This window comes from Lycorma delicatula, chromosome 6, assembly GCF_047948215.1.
Source record: "Lycorma delicatula isolate Av1 chromosome 6, ASM4794821v1, whole genome shotgun sequence".
NCBI classification, from domain to species: Eukaryota; Metazoa; Arthropoda; class Insecta; order Hemiptera; family Fulgoridae; genus Lycorma; species Lycorma delicatula.
The window spans coordinates 155,483,635-155,499,171 of NC_134460.1; the positions used below are offsets into that span (position 1 = coordinate 155,483,635).

The 15,537-nt window shown below is 29.3% G+C and overlaps 1 pseudogene; it reads left to right on the forward strand.

Moving 5' to 3' along the window:
• The window catches only part of LOC142326965 (vacuolar protein-sorting-associated protein 36-like), a 170,483-nt pseudogene that overhangs the window by 132,518 nt on the left and 22,428 nt on the right, over positions 1-15,537 (forward strand).

A 15,537-nucleotide genomic window follows, 5' to 3' on the forward strand; every position in this document is an offset into this window, starting at 1 on the left:
CAGGCTGTGATGGGGCCCCATCATCAGCCTGCGGGTTGGCGGCTGCTGCAGCCTTGCTGCAGCCCGCTACGGGCTCCATCTCCATAGGAGGCGCGGAGTCCCGGCGTTTCTGGCGCTTCCTAGCGCCAGGCCCGCTTTCCTCTCCACCGACGGACAGTTCCGGGGTGGGAGAACGGGGTGGGGCAGGCCTTACTTTTCCTTCCATTGAGGAAAAATAAAGAATAAAATTTAAAAATTAAAATTAAACTTAATTAAACACTTCTTAATGTACACTTGCTGCAAAATAAAATCACTGACAAGAAAAATCAAAACAATATATAACCTGTAGACCTAAACAGGTACAGATTATATCAAACAATTTAAAATAAAATTATTTTTAAATCAGCACAATAGTCCTATAATAATAGGCTATTAACTTAATGTGTTCGTAATGACTACAAGAGTTCACTTTACATTATTATAGAAATTTGAATAGAATAGAAATAAAATTAAGAAAAGGATTATCCTTTTCTTAATGTAACTGGCCTGTAATCCAGGTAGCTGGCCGCCCGGCTGATGTCCTAGCAGACGCTTCTCACATTGTCTGGCGACGCAGGTAGAAGAACTGTTGAACACCAGGCAGGACTGGTTACAACTCACAATCACAGAGCACAATAAGACACAACCTTTCACTACAAGAGCCAAGGATGGAATCCTGGTCTTCTCCTAACTCTTCTTCCACTCTCCTCTCAATTCTTCTGTATAAAATTCTAGTTAAGATTTTTGATGCACGACTAGTTAAACTAATTGTTCTGTATTCTTCACATTTATCTGCCCCTGCTTTCTTTGGTGTCATAACTATAACACTTTTTTTGAAGTCTGATGGAAATTCCCCATTTTCATAAATATTACACACCAGTTTGTATAATCTATCAATCGCTTCCTCACCTGCACTGCGCAGTAATTCTACTGGTATTCCGTCTATTCCAGGAGCCTTTCTGCCATTTAAATCTTTTAATGCTCTCTTAAATTCAGATCTCAGTATTGTTTCTCCCATTTCATCCTCCTCAACTTCCTCTTCTTCCTCTATAACACCATTTTCTAATTCATTTCCTCCATATAACTCTTCAATATATTCCACCCATCTATCGACTTTACCTTTCGTATTATATATTGGTGTACCATCTTTGTTTAACACATTATTACATTTTAATTTATGTACCCCAGAATTTTCCTTAACTTTCCTGTATGCTCCGTCTATTTTACCAATGTTCTTTGACGATGACCTAATGTGTCAAAATGTATTTTTTTTATTATTAAATAAAAGAAAATCTTTTATTTCATTTATTAATTTATAACATATCCGTGTGGATTTATATCTTAAATTCTTATTACAAAGAAATTACGCAACGTCAATGTATTTTTCGTAATGACGGTCATAAATATAAGTGGAAAGGAAACATTAAGAAAAAATTATTAAATCTATCGAATGAGATTACGTGTGTGTTGCGCGCGCGCGATATTGGTAAAGAATTAGTTTTATGTAAAGAAATTAAATAATAGTTCGTTGTTAAAGTAATTAACTTAAAAATATTTTTTCAGTCCATTCGTGCATAAACCTTTAGGAATTTTTTTTATCGCAATTTAAATCGAATTCAAATAGGCCATTTCTTTCTAGCTTTAGTTTGTTCCATTTTTCAATAATATACAAACATATATATATATATATATATATATTAGCCGCCGGAATATGCTAAAATGTTTTCCATTCTTCACTACCATCCACCATTCACAAGCTTTCGAGTTTTGTATTTATTATCGACTGAGAAAAAAACCAACAAAAAATCTCAATTTTTTCTTAGGTTGTAGAACAATTTACCCTACACTTGACACGCTTATTTCATGCCGTTTGAAAATTTAGCGTATTAGTCTTCGAACAGTCGTCGTAGGCAGGCTGTCGATTAGTTTCTATTGCGTATTTCCGTAAACGCATTAGATGTAGTTAATATGCCAAGGTAGATCTAGAAACTGTAAGAAGTCCTCTGAAATGAAAAGATTAGCGCAGAAACAAAAGCGTGTAGAAGAGCGTAAAACTAATAATATTTGATAAAATCAAATTATTTGTTATACTTCTTTCTGTATCAGATTTGACGGAAAAATTTTCACGATTATTCAGTAGAATAATCATTTTTATAGATTTGCTAGAGTGGTAGGGGGCGATCGTGTTGAAGCTTATTTTACTGTATTAATATGAGTACAAATTAATATCGGTTAATTATTTAGTTGTTTCGAAGGCCCTGAAAATAATTAAAAAATTTTTAAATTAATTCAGTCTAAAATTAAATTACTTTAAATCGAATTATTTAATAATAGTAACAAAAAAATGTATTAATATTTAATTTATTTGCAAGCGGGCATATAAAGGATTGTCTTCACCCGTAAAAAGTAATTTCAAATGCGGATAATATACGACAAAGAAATTAAAGCCGAGTATGACCTCAGATTCGTCTTAATTACATAATATATCGAGGGAATCGTCCGTATAGTTTGATTTTGTGGTTTTAACCTAAAATATTTTGTCGATAAAGAATAATAGTTTTCTAGAAGCCTCCTTTTTGCGGTTACAATTTTTCATTCCTGTGCGTCTAATAGATGAGAAAATTTGCGACTTTGATGTATCTTTTTTGCCTGAACATGCACTCCACGAAAAACTTTTATTAACACAATAAAATCCCACCGATCGTAAAAATCATTCTTACTCTTTTAAAACGTTTTTGTCCGTATGGTTTTTAGGTTATAATTTTCTTAATCGGAATTATTGGGGAATTAATTAGTTACATTAATTTTATTTATATTTTAAATATTTACTTTTTAAAAACGTAAATATCCTTCGGTTATTACAGCTAGTTAATTAAATTAAACTCCTTGAACCGTGATTTTTATTTCAACATAAACAAACTACGTATTTTCTACTTACGTTAAAAGTAATTTTATTTACGTCTAAGTTAGGAGTTTTTTGAAGTTTGAATTATTTTTGCTCCGAAATAAATCTATTGTGTTTTAAATAGCGCGGGCTTTGTGATATACCGGGGCGATTAACGATTCTAGGTTTCGTAAGTGGGGTTTTTCTCTTTTATATATGCTTTTTTGTACATCATTCGTTTAAAATATTTATAAGAGTCTCATTTTGACTGTTTTCTCCGGTATTGAAGTATTTTTTTGTGGAAAGTTAAAAGGCAAATTGTTTAAAAGCAATAAGAAATATTTTCTGACTTCCTTAAAGTTTAGTAGAAGTTAACCGACTACCTTGAGCGATATTCTTTTTATTTTAATCGGAACGCTCGCTTCACTTTTACGTTTCTTGAGAACGGTCTATACGGACATTTTTATTTTTAATACTGATTATATTACAGATAAAAATAATTTTTTTTTTAAATTGATGAACGCTTATAAAAAACTAATAAATAATCTCCGCCAAATAAACAATTTGAAAAGGTTTCTGAATCAACCGAATTTCACAAAGTCGAAATTTAAAGAATTTATGAATAGTATTATTTTTTATTTTGGCCTTTTTTTATAAAAAAACCTTTCTTGAAAGAAAAAACTGATTGACTGTGTTATCGCTCTCTTGTCTCGTTTAATATTGCTATATACTCCGATAACTTCTTTTATTTTATTTTTTGTCGTCATCACTTCGATTGACTGGTGTGATGTTACTCTTCGCCTTTTTTTGGACCTTCATGTATGTATTTTCTAAATTCTACATTCTTAATGAATTGTTTTATATATATATATATTTATCTTCGTATTACTTTTTTACCTTCTACCTAACCCTATAATGTTAAACCAAATCGGTTAAAACAAAATACGTAAAGTTCAACAGCTGTTTTATATTATATATTTTGTCTTTGGAATAGTATCGCTAGTGTAAACGAAACTGTAAAAGATTTAACTTAAAATGTAAATACCCTAATTATAATACTCTTAAGCATTAATAATTTACACGTGCACCGTTTTAAACTTAACAGTGCGAGATTGTTTACTAAATTATCTAAATTAAATATATATCGATCGGACTAACGAGGGTGTTAATGATCCTGCGGCATAAGTTTTGAATAACAAAAGGTGCACTTTGGCTCAGTTATCCGAACCACCTAACATTAAAATAATTTATTTTCCTTCTGGACTCCGTTTTGTGAATTTCAACAAAAAAATTATTTCTCAGAAACCGGTAAACCTAGATTAATGAAATTTGGAAAATTTCATTTTTTATTCTTCCATATCTTTATAACGGTTTGATATAATTTTTACTTATTAAAGCGTTTTATTTTGAATAAAATGACACATCGCTTGTAAAACTCCGTTGACATACAATCGAGTTGAAGCCGTACAAAATCGGTATGTTTCATACGGATTTTTACCTAAAAATTGAATAGAACATGTAGGAATATTTTTAGCGATTTTTAAGAAAATTATTGTAAAAACCTTACGTGTGAAAATAAAGAGTACAATAGTTCCATCGTTAAAACCGGCACAGTTACCTTATAACTGTTGTTCGATTCCCGGCAAGTTCTGACATTTATTTCATATATCCTTTTATGTATTTCTTCTTCATCTTTAAATATGTAGTTTCTGAAAAGGTTTTAATACCGCAATAAAAGTAATATAAACATATTTTTCACTGGTATTCCAGTTCATGCGGCCAAAAGTACCTTTTGTGTTTTTAGTACGTAAACCCAAGAAACCTTTCAATTTTGCGCTATCTCTCTCTGTCAGTGGGTGTGTGTGAAAATATGTTTAAAGGAATTTAAAAAAAAAGGAAAAAATAGTTTTTTTTTCAAGGTCTCTTATTATTTTAACGGGTTTAATTCCACGGTCATTTCTAAATAAGTAACAAAGAAAACGGTTTGTCAAGAGGGATAGAGATGCAAATAATGTTTGATGTTACAATCGTGACGACGTCGGTATATAAGATTATTTATGTATTAATAAAATTTGTCAAAGTTCAACCTTAACGACAATTCGTCTGTGCTTTTTCATGTACTTTCTGTCGTTCGACCATCATCGGGAAAAATTCTACTTCAGTTTAAAAGTATTAAAATCAAAATTATCAATATATAAAATAATTTTCATCGAGACATTTTTACGCGTAGATTAAATTGTTATACGTAGTCGTGTCGATTTAACCGTTTGATTTATTTCAGTAGTTTATTTAGTTTCGACACTTTATTTGAATCGCGATCATTTTTATAATAAATCTTGAACTAAAAATAATTTGTTTGATATATTTTGTTATCGTATAGACTTGTTGATGGTGGCGTCTTGTCAAGCGCAGAGTACATAAACAAATAACGACTGTCAGTAGTTTGTACGCGACACAATACCGAATTTATTATTTTGTTATGATTATGAAATAATTACTCAAGTTAGCGATAATATTTTCTTTCCGTTATCGGTCCATTATTAAAACAGGGTTTTAACATTCCAACGAAAATCTGACTGAGGAACGCCTTAAAAAAAAAAAAAAAACTAAGGACGTGTAATCGATTTTTTATTCTGATCAATTTATTAAATTGAAAATGCAGATTTACTACTCTACATAAAAAAAAAACTGTCTAGCATTCCAACATATTTACAATAAATATGAATTTTTTTAGGTAGATTTCAGTTAAATTCTCTATCCCTGGCGATAAAAAATTACTTTTTAAATTACGAATAATGTTATAGGTTTCATTAGTATAGTCGGTTCGATAGCGAAGCTACCTGCAGGACATGATGTAGTTGATATTGGAATTTTAATATTATATTTATATTATCGTTCAATAATTTGTCGCCTCACAAAGTGATTATTTAAGATTCCGAGTCGATTTTCGGTTGACGTTCATGTTTTATCGAGTTTATCATTCGGGTACTATAAATTGCGAATAAAAATTTCGGTTTAAACGACACATTTTTTTGAATATAAAAATCCACGATAATCCATGAAGGTAGAAGAATACTGTAACTTTTAGAGTAAGGTATCGTTCAACTGCTTTCCCTTTCGATGAAAAATACAATTTTAACTTGGCTCCCCCGATATATAGGGTTCCAACTCGAGTATTTTAGATAGTAATTTCATGTCCTCCTTATTAATGATAAATGAACTATCTTACTCTTTTCTTCTTACTTACGTAAAGCATATAAATTTATTATTTTAGTTTAGTTCAACAGCCGTTATAATATATATTTTGTCTTTCGAATAGTGTCGGTGTAAATCAGACGGTAAAAGATTTAACTCTAAATGCGAAACAAAATATAAACGCATTACAAGTCATAACTTATGATAATTCTACATCATTCTATCGTTCACAGTACCGGCGCTACTGATAACTTCATTAAATATTCTAACAAAGTATTCGTAAAACAAATATTAACGATTTCACCTTCGTCAGAAACATTACCGTTTGCACATATTTTTGATAGTTTATTTCTAATCCTAGATACTAGTATACCGGTTTATAATTCTAAAATATCTTTTAGCAGGTAATTTTCTCATTTTTAAAATATTGTTTTTTAAGAGCCGTACTCTACACGTGTATTTTTTCTTAGGTTTATCCTCAGCAATGCAATCTATAATCGAATTTAAATGACCTAAAAACAAATTAGATCTGGCAAATAACATGTAGTGGAAAAATTTTCGTTGTAAGGAAAGAATTAGAACACCCTTTTTTATAGTAGCAAACAAATAAAAAAAGACATAAAAAACTACGCACACGGGCTGAGAATATTATAAAGACGCATTGACCGACACTTACGAGAAACGAGTTTCGGTGAATACCGACGCGTGATGTATAAGTTTCGCTTCCCTCTTTGTATGTCGACTCATTCTTTTTTGTTATCGCACAGTACAGGAAGTGAAACACGCTTGTTTCATATTTCTGAACTGAATATAAGAGCGGTATTATTATAGGCCTCGCGTTAAACTTTGGTTTTTTTATATTAATTTTTTATAAACCGATCAAATTTTTACTTGGACTTATAGGATTTTTGTTCGGGTTAAAGGCATTATATTTCCGTATAACGTAATGCAGTTCGGCAGGGAATTAAAATAAATTTCGAGTTGTACAAATTCTCGAGTTATAGGCGTTCGAGGCGTTAATATTGGAAGGACAGGTAGAAGGGAAAAATTGTGTAGGCAGGCCACGTTTGGAATATGTAAAACAAATTGTTAGGGCTACGAAACGGTTGCTGAAGTAGCAATAAATTTTATTAGTACAAACAATTTGTCATCATAATAGGCTGTTATTTGAAAATCCTTACCTACCGACTGATATCTTTTGTCCATGCGGCAGGGGCGATGAGGGAAGCTTAACTCCTGAACAAAAAATATTATATTTCACTAAATCGATAAATATTTTAAATTAAGTTGTTTGTGTAAGCTGTGCATCAGAAAAAAGCCGGCTGAAGGGTAAGTCGTACAAATGTGTTTTCAGCTTTTTCTTTTAGTAATTAAATTCTAAATACGATATAAATTTGACGGTAAAAACATTATTTGGTCAAGAGGATAAACTTAGACGCAAAATGTTTTATTACAAATTATTGTTTTTTTTTTATTCTGATTAACGCTTTTAATACCGCGTCATTTGTAAATTAAAAACATAATTTGATCAAGGAGTTCAAATCTGGCCCGTTTCCCGGAAAAGTAAAAACGATAGATGTTCAAGGTTTACTCTTCATTAAACCGAACGATTTTAATGATAATTTCATGGATTTTGTTGAGGTAATTCCACCGATAATCCTGAGAAAAGTTTTTTTCATAACTTATTTGAACGGAAAATTATTTAGTCTAAGTAAACGATTTTAATGTAATCGGCATTATCGTTGGATTTTTATAGCGGGAGGATTCATTTTCTAATGTCATTCTTATTTAAAGGTTTTTGCGTAAAAATCTAAAATTCTTTGAATAATTATACCGCTGCTTGTGTTCAACAAAGAAAGTTTTATTAATCTTATAATGTTTTAACAAAAACGATATTACACGTACAGATTTCAAGGACAAATGGTACTGTAGAAAAACACTATAACAAAACGGCTAGTTTTGAACCATGAACCATTGTTTATGGCGGAATAGGGTGTGGCATGTAAAATATAGTTATCGTAAACATTTTTTTCTCCCCATAACCCATAATAATGAGATAGCAAGTATATATATAGGAATCGTTATAAATCATTTATTTAAAAATTAATCTTTGTTTGTGTTTAGTCGAACAAAAACTCTGTTCGATCGAAAAACTTTTTTGTCTTTTAAAAATGCTATTCATTTTAACGCAAACATAATTCTTCTCCTTCCGTTAAACACTGACAACGATACAATTGTAGTTATAAAAAATAAATGATATAATCGTATCGCCCTCTATGCGAGTTTTAAATTGATGAAAATTTGAATATTTAAAATAACACAGCAACAGCCAAGGAGAAACGTATATTTGACAACCGATCGAGAGAAAGCGTAAAATCCAATAATTATTTCTTGTTAAGATATATTTCTTTTTATTAAGTTACGTAAGTTTTAAGTTGTAATTTACATTGTAATAACGTAACGTAAATTACATTATTACCTTACATGTTAAGTTTCATATATGTCTACTTATAAGAATGTGCAAATATATATATATATATGTTAAATGCGTGCAAATTCTGACAATATTTATGAATACTATTTTTTTTTTTTAAAAAAAGGAAGTTACTTTATTCAAGCGGTGTGTTAAATTAATTTATATAAAAAGTGTACGAATATAATCCTTAGGATTACAATAGTTACAAACGAATGCATTAATATTTCTATAATTAATTTACCGTGTGTAAATACAATTTTTAATTTACTATATTTCTTATTATTTAAAAAAAATATTTCAGGGCGTAGAACCGGCCGCTTTGATTTTACTTGTATGATATCCTTAGTTACCAACATCTACTGCAAAAGCATTACCGTGTAATTCACAACATCATTCGGTGTCTGTAAATCAAAGAAACAGTACAAGAAACGCTTACATTAAAATAATAAAATAAAAATTTATCGCCGATATATCCGTAGAAGAAAGTGAAAATATAAGTAAATACTCCCTCTAGGAACGATCAGAGTTAGTAATGATGCGGGAAAAAGAGCGCTATGGAGTACACTCAAATATGTAGCGTATTATTTATTACGAATTTTTTTCTTAAATTTAATTTAATTTGATTTATATTTAAGCTTTCCGGTTCTCGTATCGAGTGAATTTGCATATGTATATTGTGAATATTGAAAACGTTTAATGTGCGATCATTAAAAGACGCCTAAACCAAATTTAATTGCATAGATTTGGTGACTTTTCGCTTTTCTTTGATCGATTTTCATCATTAAAAAAAAAATTTCACACAAGAGGTTATCAATTTCAGACTCGTAATAATCCCATTCTGAGATGCTGCCCGCCAGAGGAACCGCCTAGCTGCAGCTAGTTTTTTATCGTATTTAAATCTTTTAAATATGTCAGTGTTAATTAATAATCTATAAATGCAAAGAATAAACCGTTTAGAATAACACATGCAGGTGTTTTTCTAAACGGTTTATTTTTCTCTAATTTATTTCGTTTAAAATAAAAATGTACTAATGGTTATTATAAATATAAGACGGGGGAGATAGTAAATAATAAAAAAAGAATTATCAAATTAGTAAATATTTATTATACTTTCGAGTTAGCTTTTTAAATACGTAAATTATATTATTTTTCTAAATTAATATAAAATTATCAATCTACGCTGAATTTGTATCTGAAATATGATCTAAAACATATGCGTTGAGTTTCATATAAAAACGCACATAAATTGTGTTTTGTGTGTTTGCGCGCCCGCGTAAGTAAGAAATATAAATTGTAAAAAAAAATAATTGTTCGTTGTTAAAATAATTAACTTAAAAATATTTCTTCACTTTATTAGGTGGATACACAAATAACACGATTTTGTTTTTATCGTATAAATATCGATGTCAATTAAGCCATTTCTGGGTCCGTTTTTGTTCGATTTGTATGTCAACGTTTGTTAAAAAATATTGTTTAGGGTATATAATAATGTATATAGTTTACGATGAAAAAAGATATTTATATAATTCTCTCCACGTGATAGTTAATCGAATCGGCATGTTTTATAAATCGTTGTTTATGCGAATAAGTTTACTAATACTATTTTTTAATTAAGTGAACGTAAATAATATTATGCTAATTTAAAATATTGTGTGAAATAATTTAATATCGATCTTTTTTATTTTTAACGAGTTAGTGTCTTCTTTTACGGAATTTTCATATTATTTTTTTATTTTTTTAATTTGAACGACGTAAAAGTTTACTGTTCGAAAATTTTACGATGGGGAATTTTAGCCGATTCTTTAATTTCGACATCGCTACATTAACAGGTAATAAAATCTAATTTAGACTTTTATGTAAATAACGTTTTAATTTTGTCGATTATAATTTTAGTATTTGATTTCGGAAAGTAAAAAAACAGTTAAGTAACATAAATAATTGTTTAACGTCCTTCAAATTCAATTGTTGTCGGAAAAAACTGACCGGATTGAACGAAAATTTTACTTGAATTTAAACTTTATGGTTTTCTATAATCAATTGACTGCTTCCAGCGGGAGAGAGTCGTGGAAAGAGCCTTGGGTAATTACTCGCTTCACCACCACGGGCCGTTCTGCGCCGATAGCAGCTAAAATAAAAAATCTTTTAATTTTTTATAAAGTAAAATATTTACAATACGCCCCATTTTGTCTCCGTTTTAAAATTTTCTGTTTCAAATCGATTTATTATTTTTTTGTTTGTTTAAATTTCATCATTAAACGTGAACGCATGATATTTTTGATAGCGAATAAAATTCTCCAAGTCGATATCCCAGTATAAATTTAAAAAATATTATTTAATAAGTTTAATAATATTTTAATTAAAAGGTTCGTTTCCTTTCTTAAACTTACGCGTATATTTCATTAAATGGGAAAACCATTTTCGAGATAAATCATTCTTAAAATTTTTTTTGAATTTCACGGAATATTTTTTGTATATAGCCTGCCTTCCACGTGCGGTTATTTAACCTTTTCAGATCATGTAGCCACTAAACTAGGTGTGTATATATGAAATGGTTACAAAATCATTTTATATGGCATCTAAGTCGGTTATTTTGTTTTGTATTCACAGAGGAATCCGTTTTATTACACAATTTGAACGATGTTTATACAATTTAAAATGTTTTATTTAGACTAGAAAGAATATGAATATATGTGCTTGTGTGTGTGAGAGAGAGAGAGAGCATGAGGGAGAGAGACTTGTGTATTAGCTTATCTTATATATATTTTTTATTTTTATTTTTTACATCCTTTTTTTTTAACTACTGGGGCTATTAAGGATTCTAGCTTAAGTAAGTGGGATTTTCTCTTTTGTTTATGATTTTTTCTATACCATTCGTTTAATTATTTTACATAATAATGGCGTTTATTTGTTTCCGATACAATTTCTAACGTACTCTTATATTGAAATATATTTTTTATTACGTATATTGATGCATAACGAAAATATTATATTTCCTAGTTTACTTTCTGTTATATATAAATTTTGTCATTACAGGAATGTCTTATTAAAAAGTTATTATTAAAAAGTTAACTCGTCATTGCAAATCGGCTGATTTCGAAGTCGAGAGTTTTAAGGTTCAAATCCTAGCAAGGTTAAGAATAACTTTTTTACCGATTTCATTAGATAGCGGATACCGGTGTTCTTTGGTGGTTGAGATTCAATTAAACACATCTCACGAACGGTCGACCTGAGACTACAAAACTATGTAAAAACCGTTTCGAAGAAACCACGGCCGTCGCATTTCGAAAGAAGAATTTCTTAAGTTAGTATCGTTATTAGGAAATAACCGATAAATATAAATTTGTAATTATAATAAATAAGTAATAATAAATATTATTTTATTTTCATAGAAATTTTGAATCGGTACTAGGAAGGAAAGGGTGAAAATTAGTTTAGACTTTGTAAATAATGAATTATCGTGCATAAATAAAATAACTCCTGTACATTATGTTAATACAAATCGAGAAATGCAGGGAGAACATTAAAAAAAAAAAGTTACATTGTGCAGGCACGCACGACGCGAAATAATAAGTTTCAGGTGGGAAACGTATTGTCCTATAAAAATATAAGTGGGACCTGACATTTCACAATATGCAATTTTCAAGGATGACGTAGCTTATCGTACGGTGTTCTTGTCGTACACGTATATTTAAACAGATCCTTCTTTCCAGTAATTTTCGCAAAAAATCAAACGAAAAGTACCAAAATACGTCAAGAATAATTACGAAAGTAATAAAATAGCTGAAAATACCGATTTTTAATGTCTCACTGTGTATTCGCGCGCGCGGGCTCGCGTTTTCCGTCTGAATTAATTTCTCAAAAAAAAAAAAAATAGATTATAAAATTTCATATTACTTCTACAGCAATATAGTTTTGCTCCTAAAGGGTTTATATATTTTTTTTAAAATATTTACGTATACAAAAAATAAAATTAAATAAAGTTTAAAAACAATAACGGTTTACTTTTAAAACGAAATCGCTCTAAAAAGTAGAAAATAAATTTTCTGGTGATTTTAAGATAATGAAAATAATTTTCAGCATTTGTAAAACATAACCCGTTGTGCGCCGAAAAAATATTATTTTGTCTTATCGATTTAATTTACGTTCACATTTTTAACTTTATTAATTATCGCAGATTACCTATTCGAATTCTTCAGTAAATATTTTACGAGCTCAGAATTCTTATAAATATTGAAAATTATTTTGATTATCTTATAATAAACAAAAGTTATGTTCTACTTTTTAGAGCGATTTCGTTTTAAAAGAAAATCATTATTCAGTTTATTTATTTTTACTTTTTATTCTCCCGCTCCAACTCGTTCAAATATTATATCGTAAATTCTTTACAGGTATAAAACCTTTGTTAGTGCAAAATTTAACTTGTATCGGTCGAGTAGATTTGGACGAAAGAATAACAGGTGTACACGTTGTTCTGCCGGATCTTTTATAAAATTTTCTACACGTGAAAATAACGGAGAAATTTAATATAAAATATGTACGAGTTTCCGATTTACGACTGATGAAAGAGAAGCAAAAAGGTTTTTCTTTGTTCGATTCATCTTACAACGCTGTTTATTTTCTTCTTCAGAATACAATGCTGTAAAAGTTGTACGGATTTTGTTATTCATTTAACATAGTTATGGCTCTTACCAAAAATACGGGTCTTTCACGTTTACCTGCCGTCTTGAATCTCGTATCGAATCAATTTTTTTTTTTAATAGTAAATGATACGTGTTTTAATGTAATGTTTTGTGGAAATAATGGCGAAACCACTTATCATCTACTCTTTTTTTTTATTTATGAGCACTGAAAGTTGGAGGGACGTAAAAATCGCGATGGATATAAAACGAGTTAAAACCCCCTCGTTGTAACTTTCTTATTACGTACCTTTAGAATTACACCCGAAACAAACTTAAAACAAATAATGTTGGAATTATGGCCCAGACCCTAATTAAACGGCCCGGTCAACCGAGGTATTTACTTTAATTAAAAAATTTAGTTTTATATTTTCAGTATAAATTACTTAACGCAACAAACTGAAAAAATTTTGACATCAAAAGTTTCTCAAGTCCTTTTACTCGAGATTTTTTCGATACGTGTTGTTTCGTTACAGGTCTCGCTGTAGCAGATCATCAGCATCAGTCTCCCGGTTATCCACCCGAGGGAACACACTATTTTATCTAAATGATAATTTTTCAATATTTATACCGCATTTAATTTACACTAAATTTTCTTTATAAATAAAATAAAATAAAAGCTCGTTTTATATATATTAATTTTATTTTATTAACCGAACTAAAATGTTATAGTAAAATTTTTAAAGTTAAGAGATACTTTTTCGTTATGTAAAACCTTTTTTTTAAGTTTAGATTATGCAAATTAGTTTATTTAATTGGTTTCTTGAAAATAATTTTACAATTAGTTCGATTAATGAAAATTAATTTCTTTATATATATGTATATATATATTTTCTTTTCATTAATGGGGTTATAGTCTACCCTTTTTCTTATTGTTGTCTGCGAACACCAGTCATCATCTATGTGCAGGATATTGAAATTTATTAAAAAGTGTATAATATAATGTTTTTATTTTTTATCGCTTTTGTTTCCCCAAATAAGATTATTATAAATATGCGATAATTTAATTTTAATTATTTTAATCGGTTCAAAATACATTAAGTTGTTTTAGATGAAGCCATCATTATCCGGTTTGTTCGCTGTTACAGCGGTTTTCTTTGCGGTTCTTCAGCATCTATCCACCGGCGCCAAGTCCATATCTTGATGTCCTGTTGGTTCATTAAAGCGCTGATCGATTACATTTTAATAACGAATTAGAAGAAAGAATAGGAATCAACCTTGCTGTTATACGGGCTGCACCACCGCCGGGCAATAAAATTAAGGTAATTTATACTACTATTATATTTTGTGAAAGGCGGCAGTGGACTGAAACATAACGGTATGTCAGTAAACTATACATAGTATTCGAATCCATTATATTAAATTTATAGCTTGATTTTGTTTGCACTTTTTTCTGATTATTGAAATTTCATTCTCCCATCTAAAGTTTTTTCCGAAGTTACCATGTCATCAGCTAATGGTAAAATGTAAACATTTAGATGTTGACTTTTGTATTTTTTTTTTACAAGTATTTGTATTTTCATATTCTATTCTTCAATCGATTTTTCCAGAGCGAAATTGAACGATGTGAGAGACCATCATCTTGTCTTACTGTCATTTTTATTTGAATGGGTTTCGAAATTCAACCTTAAATTTTAACTTTTGAGTATGTTTATTTTATAATGCTTTAGTGTTATTGACAAATTCTTTCAATATTTTAACCAGAGCTTCTATTGAATATTCCTTTAGTAATCTTAGAAATATAAATGTTAATTCCGGATCTCTAATTTTTTGGTATGATTATTATCATCTTATAATTATTTTTTTTGCAGAAACTAGTTTTTTAGATTTTTACGTTATTTATCCTCAAATTATCTATGGTGGAAATATATATCTTTTAAAACTCAGCTCTATCAAACCAGCTGATATTTTTAATTTAAAATTTTCAATTTTTATCTTCAGCAAATAACTGTTTTTTATTGGCTTTTAAAATTAACTCTGGTACTACTTTAATCTAAAAGAAAAAATCAGATTTTTAGATTTTCTCATTTTTTACAACCAGACATAAAGTGTCAATCGCTTCTGAAAACAGTAACAATTCTCAAAAATACTTTCTTTTTTTAAATCAAAAATATCCCATGTAAGTATATTCCAACTAGTAGTATTTCAATTACAATAAATAGAATTCAATTGAGAATTATTTAGACAAATTTAAGTGAAACTTATGAAAAATCGATATTTTTGTTTTCCTTTTGAAAACTCATATTTTATTTTTGGTTAATTGAAACCCAACCGCTAAAGAACATCAA